A 9,519-nucleotide genomic window follows, 5' to 3' on the forward strand; every position below is an offset into this window, starting at 1 on the left:
GAGAGAGCTATAGTTCCACTTTCTCATGGACCCACCACTTGTAAGGGGGGGTATTGGAGGTCATTGAACACTTCACCTACAGTTGCTGAGGTAGGTTGATGGATGTCTAAACAAAAAAGCATAGGTATCCAACTGGTGCCCAACTCTCCTGACTCACATGTTTCAAGAGTCTTCCTCTCCAAGATGCAGTAAGACTCACATCATGACAATATTTTGAACTTATTACTTTATAAAGTTCTTCCCCGCGTGAAGTATCGCAGTACAGCATTACAAGAGCGTAGCCCATAATGACGTAATAATGACTTCACTCCTCCTGCAGAAACGCCTTATTTCCCTTAGAGGTGGAGACGAACTATTCGTCGAATTCATGACGCTGCGTGACAAACATCAATGTTTAAACAATCACAGCACAATCATTAATGTAAATTCATTATTTATTTTGTATAAATTAAAATAGAGAGTTTTGTACAAACAGACACATACTGATGAGAACAATAGAGGTTCAAGATCTATTTAAGACACTTAAATCAACATGTTAGTTGTCCTTTAACTAAAAACAGAATCAATACGTAAGGCGCACTGAACACACTGTTGATTTTTGAGAAAACTAAAGGATTTTAAGTGTGCAGTATTTATTTGCAGTGACTTAATACGGTAAGAAATACAGATCATCATATCAAATATTTTCAATAATATAACTTTTTGAATTTCTCTACGGAGATAAATAAAGTATCTATCTTTGATTACAAAATTAAGATGGAACGTATTTTAAAAATAAAACAATGTAAAAATCACAGTGAAACAACAGAAAATCCAAAAAATATTAAACAACAAAATATAAACCAAAGAAAAAACTGATGAAAGACCCCCCAGCCTGTGGCCCTGGTCTCCATCCCAGTTGACTTTGAGCCCCCCTGACTTTGAGGGCCACACCATCAGTATCGCTGTATCGTTCAGCACTTGTTGCTTAATGAAGAGACAGAAACTTTGGACAAGTGGAAGCAAAAGGACAGAGGAAAGGATACGAGTGCACATAAGAGTCTGGAGTTTTATGTGTCAGTGATTATTGGCTTGTGTCAGACGCCCCAGTGGAAGAAACTGGCTCCTCGTTCCAGTGATATTTGGCTGCAGGTCCTTCAATGAGACCCCACGCTCCAATAAGCAGCTCGTCTGGCTGTGAAGCTTCGAACCTCACGGGTACTCTTATAATAATACAGTAATTACGCTCCTCCTGGGAGACCGACTGAGACCTCCAGACTCATGTTTAAGACTCTACATCGATGATTGTATGTACAAGAAAAAAAAAAAGCCAGCGCTACATTCTACCATCATTTTGTTTCAATTAAATGTCATGTTTGCTTGTTATTTCCCAGAGAGCCGCCGTGGCGAGGACTGGAGGTGTTAGCAATTACGGCTTTTTCGAGAGGCTGGTTTATCACCTCTGAGCACGGAGAGATTATAACACTCCAAACACTTTCCGCCCGAGCAATGAATTTCATCAAGGGATGCAGGGGAAAAAATGGGGAGGACGGTGGTGTGTACCTGGTGCAGCGGCTGAATACAGAGCAGGCGGGGGGGGGGGACCTTCACCAGATATTCATTACCACCACAAACCCCCCAAGTCAGCAGAAGTGTGATGGGAGTGAGAGCGACTCTCGTGGCTCTGGTTTCATCCTCCCAAACTGCATTCCCTCATCTTCAACCCCCCCATCCTGTTTTCCCATTGTTCCTATTCCCCCCGTGGTGTCGGGCCTGAAAGTGGCCTTCGCACTCAGACGATGAGGGGATTTACGATGGGCTCTCTCCTCTAGAGGAAAGCTCCACGTGTGCCCTTAATGTGGTTCCATCCATGGGGAAAATGCTCCAGTGCCTAAATGACTTGAAGCCGTGTGGTAATAGAACCAGCCCCCCCACAAACACCCTCCCCCCAACGCCCCCCAGCCCCTGGTTTGTGAGGGCGTTAAATCAATTTGATGGGGCTGTGAGGCGTCAGGTGGATAATGAGGGACGGTTCAATGTCAATTATCTCGTTTGGTCATCGTATCGTGTGTCTTCGAAATGTTCCGTGTTAATATTGGGTCTATTAACAGATTTTTTTTTTCTCCAGGAATCTCTTCTGATTAATCAAAGTCGTGCTGAATAAAAGTGTCTCTTCTTTGGTCAAATTGACCTGAAGTTCTTGCTCTACATACAGTAGAAGATAAACAATGTTCTTCAACAACATGCTCAGCAAACCATCAATTTGCCTCTTTGGGAAATGAAGGTATGTCAGATGAAAAAGTGAGGATGTACTTAATATTTCATGCTCAACCCTTTTTACTGTTACTACGATTCATTAGTTGTCCAATCTACTAAAAAAAGATTAAAATGAGAAAAAATCAGGAAAAAAGTAAACGACTGAAGAAAGAATTTACTTGTATTAATAATGATTTTCACTCAGTTGTGATTTCCAGTTGTTTTTAGCTGGTGTGGTTTTTAAATGGTTCCACCCAAATATTTCTTCAGGTGTGGTTTTGAGTTCGATGTAAAACAAATTTGAAACAGTTCTCAACTAGCCTTCTCACTTAAACAAACTTGCTTTTAAACTCAATAAACACATTGCAACTCACGCTGCAACTTATTTTCAAACACAAGTCTCACTCCCTCTCATCGCTGCAGCTACGTAGGATTGAGCAGACATCTGCTTTAATTCTTTTAAATCTCACCGATCTTCCAAGAGTAGGTGTTGCTGTTCTTTGTTTGTGAAAGAATTACTTGAACAAAGACCCAGTTTCCTGATACTAGATGTTTTTTTTGCCAGAGCCACATAGCAGTATTCATGCAGCCCACACAGTGAAATGACGTCTAGATTTAAGTCCTATATTGTACTTAAAAAAAGACAAAAAATGATTGTTTGAATATAAATGTGTCTTCTTTTATAAACACATTGTAATTGTAAATGTTATTGTATTATGTTTATAGGTTGATGTTTGCTGTTGCACAATTGACAATAATACAAATTCCTAATTAGTAAAGATTTCTGATTCTGATTTTAAACCTTGTTTTTTTCTCCACTTTTAGTATTTATTTAAGGGGCAGAAATAATAACTGTTTTTCACTCCACTTCTTTTAAAACTCAAGCTTGTTTTATTAGCTGAGTATTGCTTGATTCAAGTTGAAAATTGTTTGAATACAACTAAAAACTGTTTGATTTCAGTGTAACATTTGTTCAATACTGTTTAAAATGTTTAATTGAAATTGAAAATTCTAAAAGTATAATGTACACAAAACAAAATATGTGTACAACAAAAAGTTATACGATTGCATACAACAAAAATTTTTATTACTTTAAGTGTATGATTGTTTGAAAAAAAATACAACTTTAATGAAACTGATGTTAAGGACAGCATAAGATTGCAACAAATACATAAAATAAATATTTATTTGCCTACAAAATATTTTTTTTAAAACGCCTTTATGTGATACTAAGATGTTCGTGGTTCTTAGTCCAGAATTGTTTAATAAAGTGATAAAACAATGACATTATATTTCATCAAATTAAAATGTTGCCAGTATTTTCTTTACAGTTTTGAGATTCTTGCCTTCAACATCAGATTTAGGTGTTGGTTTCTTTTTTTAGAAAGATGAGGCAGATAGTGACATAATAACAACCATAAAACTCAGGATATTCCATATATTTTCTAATCTTTCGTTTACGCTAGTTATATTTATTTACCATGAAAAGGGTCCATCTTCACCTCGTGCTCATGTTCTATCTGAACAAACGTGAGATGAACTTTCATCGTCGGTGAATCGGTCACTGCTCCCCCATCACAGCAGGCAGGATCAAGGTTGGATCAGTAGAGGCGGGCCCTGGACCGGATTGATGGTGAAGCGGTCAGCACCTGTTTAATGAGACGCTGGCGTCACTTGTGGGCACATGTGGAGGTGGAGACGGATTTATTCGTCTGAGGCCGTTGACTGACGCGCTGCTGACTGAGAGGAAGGATGTTGAAGATGATGAAGGCGAGGAGGAGGGTTCTGATCTAATGAGCTATCGACGTGCTGATGAAGTGGGAAGTGGCTGATGAGGTTGACGTGGATGAGACTTATTAACGTTGGACGTCTTCAGGCATCAGGACCGTCTTCTGCTTGACATCACATTGTCAGTTACTATTTATATCTTATTTACCAAAAGACCTGAACTTAAAACATGTTGAAGGATTGGCCTTCATCCATTCTCTCCATACGTTTATACAATAATCCTTAGGGGGGTGTATTAGCAAGAATTTGGAAATACAATAAATATCATAATACGATATACATCAATACTGTACAAGGATATATTTGTAGTATTGTTGAGTACTTGACTCTTGTGTCGCTGAATTTACAGACCACATGATTCTTGATCAAGTCGTAACTACTTTAATTTGTTTTGAAACCAAAATATGGCCACACATCAGTTTTAAAAGCTGCTGGAGTCGACTGTATCCTCTCATCCTCAGTCGTCGCCAGGATCTTGCTTGATTTAAATGTACCTTTAGCTGTGGAAGATGTTGTAATGACTGCTGCCATCTAGCTTTTATTTGCAATAAAAAATGAACGCCTAGAATATTTTCCATGTTATTTTTAAATTACAACAAAAATATGAAACGAAAAACTATAGTAAAAAAGGGGTTTGAAACCAGAAAAAGCCAATACACTGCAGATAATATGAATGCAGTATTGTGAAGAAAAATGTTGTAATATATCACCGTAATGGTATAAACTAACACCCCTACTAATAATCTGTCTTTTCCATATGAACGTCTGTGTGGTGGACGATGGGTGAATTGGGTTCAACACCATTTAGCCATATCTTTGGAATTGGCACGGTTGCCATGACATCACCTTTCAACATAGCCCAGTCATTAGATGATAACATTTTTTTATTATTATTATTACTAGATCTATAATCTCAACAGGCACGTTCTGAGGCAGGAGGCTCCCAGAAGAGCCACTCAGAGTATCAAACCCATTACCATCGATCCTCTAGCGTTCTCTTGTCACCACTATCTAGCCGGGGCGAGAGCGAGGTCTCCAGAATAGAACTGAGGTTGACTTGAACCAGGGAAATTTATTGAAAACAGCTGGGAATGATTGTTATCAGAAGTTGAGCTTTGGATCGCTTGTAATTGTCCTTAATTTTCAGCAGCATTAACATCTTTTTTTTTTTTATCAGGACCATCGACAAGCATCTAGAAGAGCATGAGTGCTGCTCACAACAACAACCGTATCATTCCACACTCGCACTAGAGATCAAAGTTATAATGTTATTTATTAAAATCATTTTGTGATATTGTTATTTTTTAAATAGATCATGAAAAATGTAATAATAAATATAATAATGAAATAATAACTGACAGTTGGGTCCAAGATTATTTTAGAAATATGTTTATTATATTATAGCCTCCTTCACACCTTGATGGGAACAAAATAATTGAGAGGTCTAAAGCTTAAAATAAAAAGCATTTGCTCTGAAAGGTACATTATTTCAGAGCAAACTTGGGTGAGTTATGCCAGTCTGTCAAACTGAGCCTGAGAAACCTGGGTGTTGTATTTGACAAACACGTCTCTAGTACAAAACTGCAAAAAACTGACCAGAAACTGTTTCCTTCAACTGAGAAAAATCTCTAAAATTATGTCTCAACACGATCTGGGGCTTATTATCCATATGTTTGTGTCTTCTCGTTTAGACTATTGTTACATTTTATTTTCATGTCTTAACAAGAAGGAGCTGTCTCGCCTGCAGTTAATACAAAACTTTGCAGCAAGAATTCTGATCGGCTCTAGTAGAAGAACTCACATTTCTTCGATCCTTAGAAATCCTTTGTCTCTATGTTGCCTTGGCCTTTTAAAGCTTGTATTTTAACTGTGTATTGTTTTTGATTATTAAAGCGCTTTGTGACCCTGGTCTAGAAAGTTGCTTTACAAATAAGCTTTACTTTACTTGACTTTACTTACTTTATTTTTAAAAAAAATATTGAATTGAGTATTCCTGCCAGAAGATTGGATAGTGATGTGTCAATCATAATGAAATTAATTAAAAATTATGATGGATAAGAAAAATAAATGTATCTTTTTTTTAAAAGCCCTTAGCAAAAAAAGAAAGACTTAGTAGACCAGATCAACACTAGAGTTTGTAACCATGGAGGCGTTCGGACAATGCTAGTAATGCTATCGTGTTAGCACTGTGGCTGAAATAATTCAAATGTCCTTTTTTTTAACCACTATTTATTATATTTATATTAGTTTAGTAACACGATTTACCCTTTTCTACACCAGCAAAACACATTCTCATTTTTTCAGTATTATTTCTCTCTGGTCTAAACCGTTGTGTTGTCAACATACTCTTCAATCATCGTACCTCACGACACAATATAGACTGAACTTGTATTTGTCATTGTATTTTAGACACGACAATTCAACGCAAACATTTGGATGTGAACTCCAGTGAACCTTGTTTTTTCAAAACACCTTGAACTCCATAAAACCCAGAAGAGAATATGTGATGAGACTGAAGGTGATAATGTTTGCTCCATTGATAACGATACTATAACATGTGAATGATGCAGGACATCGGGCGATGATAGCAGACACACTTTCGATCCAGCCTCAGTGTTCATCCTCCTGAATAAATAAATTCCAGGCAGGAAATGGAAGATGATGAATCCTCAGAGGGCAAACGTCAACGTGCACTCCAAACTGTCGATATTCCCGTGACGGTGAAGCTCATGTTCGCTCCCGCTTCAGAAAGTGCATTAGAGGCAGACGATAGGCCGAGCCCCGGTCTATTCCACACCACTAATCTGTTAATTGATCTGGCGGCAGAGAGAGTGTGTGTGTGTGTGTGTGTGTGTGTGTGTGTGTGTGTGTGTGTGTGTGTGTGTGTGTGTGTGTGTGTGTGTGTGTGTGTGTGTGTGTGTGTGTGTGTGTGTGTGTGTGTGTGTGTGTGTGTGTGCAGAGGGAAAAGGGGACGACATGACTGAGGAAACATTGAGGGTTAGATATAATGAGATGAAAGCTCTCATCATAGGATATACAGTAAATCAAAGTATTGGCAAGAATCTGTCGATACCTTACGTCTTTTAAAGAATTATAATCCAGGAAAACTGTCGCAGCGTAGTCAACACAAAATGCTGTTGCTGAACATCCCAAGGCTAGTTAGTCAAAGGTAATCTCGTTTGATTTTGGTTATCAGACTGGATTAAATCTAGTCAATTGGTTATTTAAAAGGAAAAGAAGGATTCTGAAATCGCATTGGATCAAGTTGTTTGAAATTTTTTGCTAGGAACTGAAAACCCTTGACACGAAAAAAACAAACAGTATTAAACTAATGCTGACAGTGATTAGGATTCCAAGGTATATATTAAAGTAAGGAAATAAAGTAAATTGTTCAAATAAATCAACTTGTGTCATGTTTTTGTAAATTACTTATCGTCTTTGCACTCGATTTCTTCAACTGTTACACAACTGTTGAGCCGTTCAGTGTACTTTAGTAGAAAAATTAAATACAAATGATAAGAGACAAGAAGGATAGATTCACTATTTATGTCCTTGATCACTGTTTTTTTAAGTAGTAAAATAATTTAGGAATGAAAAGGCATGAACCTCATGTAAGTGTTTCATGCGCAGGTGTATTTGAAAACCAGAGATCAGCCATGTAGTGTTTTTTCAGACATTTTCAAAATATCCATCTATCCATCCGTTGTTTTGTTACAAAAACAAACAACAACACACTTTAATTGACCCACTAGCTGTTTTTTCTTTTCATTGCTCATCACCCAAAATGTAATATATTGTTCCAGGAATCTATATTTGGTCATCTTAAAAACGTTGTATTCAGACCAGGGTGGTCTAATTCAATGTTCCTTTAAAAAACTGTCAAAAAACTAAGTGATTATCTGATCCTAGATAGCAAAACATTGGATTTCAACATTATAAGAAGTGTAATTGAGTTGTTCATTGAAAAATTGATACAGTAATGTTGAATAAATATAGAGTATCTTGAAAAACAATATTTCAATATTTAAGTGTAAAGATATTTTCTTACATCCCTACTATATCAGGTGTATAATATTCACGGGTTTTTATCCAAGGACCAGAAGTGGAGACTCTAGATCAGGGGAGTCAAACTTGATCACACAAGGGGCCAAAATCTCTTTGCAGTCTTTGTCCAAACAATATGTAACCAGGGGTTGGTGGCGGCCATCTTTAAAACTCAACACATCTTTTTTAAAGTTTGGTTTAATCATTTCACATCTTGAAACAATGATTTTTCATTTTTCATTTCTTGTCACCATTACATTAACCCACCTGGATCCTGAACATCCTTCCACCTACTCATCCAGAGGGACCTCTAAAGACCGAAGGAGAAGCCAGAGGATGACAGCAGGGAATAATTCCCTCCCCCGGGGAGCTTCTACGCTCGACCGTGGAGGAGATTAAAAAAGCTGCCGTGTGGGTGATAAGATGGAAAACAAGAACATGAAGTGAGTCAGAAGCGCTGAACTCTCCTGACGAGAGAAATGTAGCTTCATCCTCCTCCGCTTGGCTCGCGACGTAAGAAGCTTAGATGATGCTGCACAAATTCTCCACGCAGCAGGAGGATTCCCAACAATCGTATAAGCGCTCCAGAGAGAATGACACCAGTTTCATACCTTTACTCCCCGAGATAATCCCTGACGCTCGTCTCTGTTTTTGCAGATGAGAGTTCATCTCACAATAATAAAATGCCTGGTTAAGTAATGAAAGAATATCATTTTTAAAAGCTTTGGAAACGTGACTTTTTTTTTACAACGTTGAGAAACCTGGTCATCACTCTGACACAGGCATGATTCATTTGTCATGTTAGGAAACTCACTCAGAGCTGTTACTCAGAAACAGATCAGATTTAGTTGAAAGTCAGAATCATTTTTCTCGTACAAGGAGAAAGCAGTACAGAACATTCATTAGCGTCATGTCCTATTTCTGTCTGAGCTGTTAGGTCGCTGTTATGTCTTCTTCGCAGTTACGTAAACTGTTAAATATCATCTTCGAACAGTTTTGACCAAACAAAACACGTGTACAGCTGGCATTAGGTTGTCCAGAGACAGACTTGTGTACTCCTTATACTAATTTCCTACACAAACAGTGATCAGAAATACAGTCAGTAAGATAACATTGTATAGGTATGTGGTTAGATAATTATGATAAACATACTTTAGCATTCCCATTAAAAGTCAGGTCTTAGAGCAGTTTGTAGACTTAATTCGAATTCAATATTGCCCTAAGTTTTAATTTATTTACATTTTAACTGGCTTGGTTAACTTGACTGGACAAATCAGAATTCACTGCATCCAAAACTCGACCACTTAACCGGCGTCTGACTCAATTGAAAGAGTATTTTCAGCTGACTTTTACACATTTTTTGTTGTATTTAAGCTAAAAAGTTAGTAGTTAAGTTCAACTCTCACCATTTAAGATGTTTCTTGAGGAAGCCAGAAGCACATAGAAGCAGTA

Source organism: Callionymus lyra, chromosome 10 (genome assembly GCF_982586985.1).
Source record: "Callionymus lyra chromosome 10, fCalLyr1.hap1.1, whole genome shotgun sequence".
In the NCBI taxonomy this organism is placed as follows: Eukaryota; Metazoa; Chordata; class Actinopteri; order Syngnathiformes; family Callionymidae; genus Callionymus; species Callionymus lyra.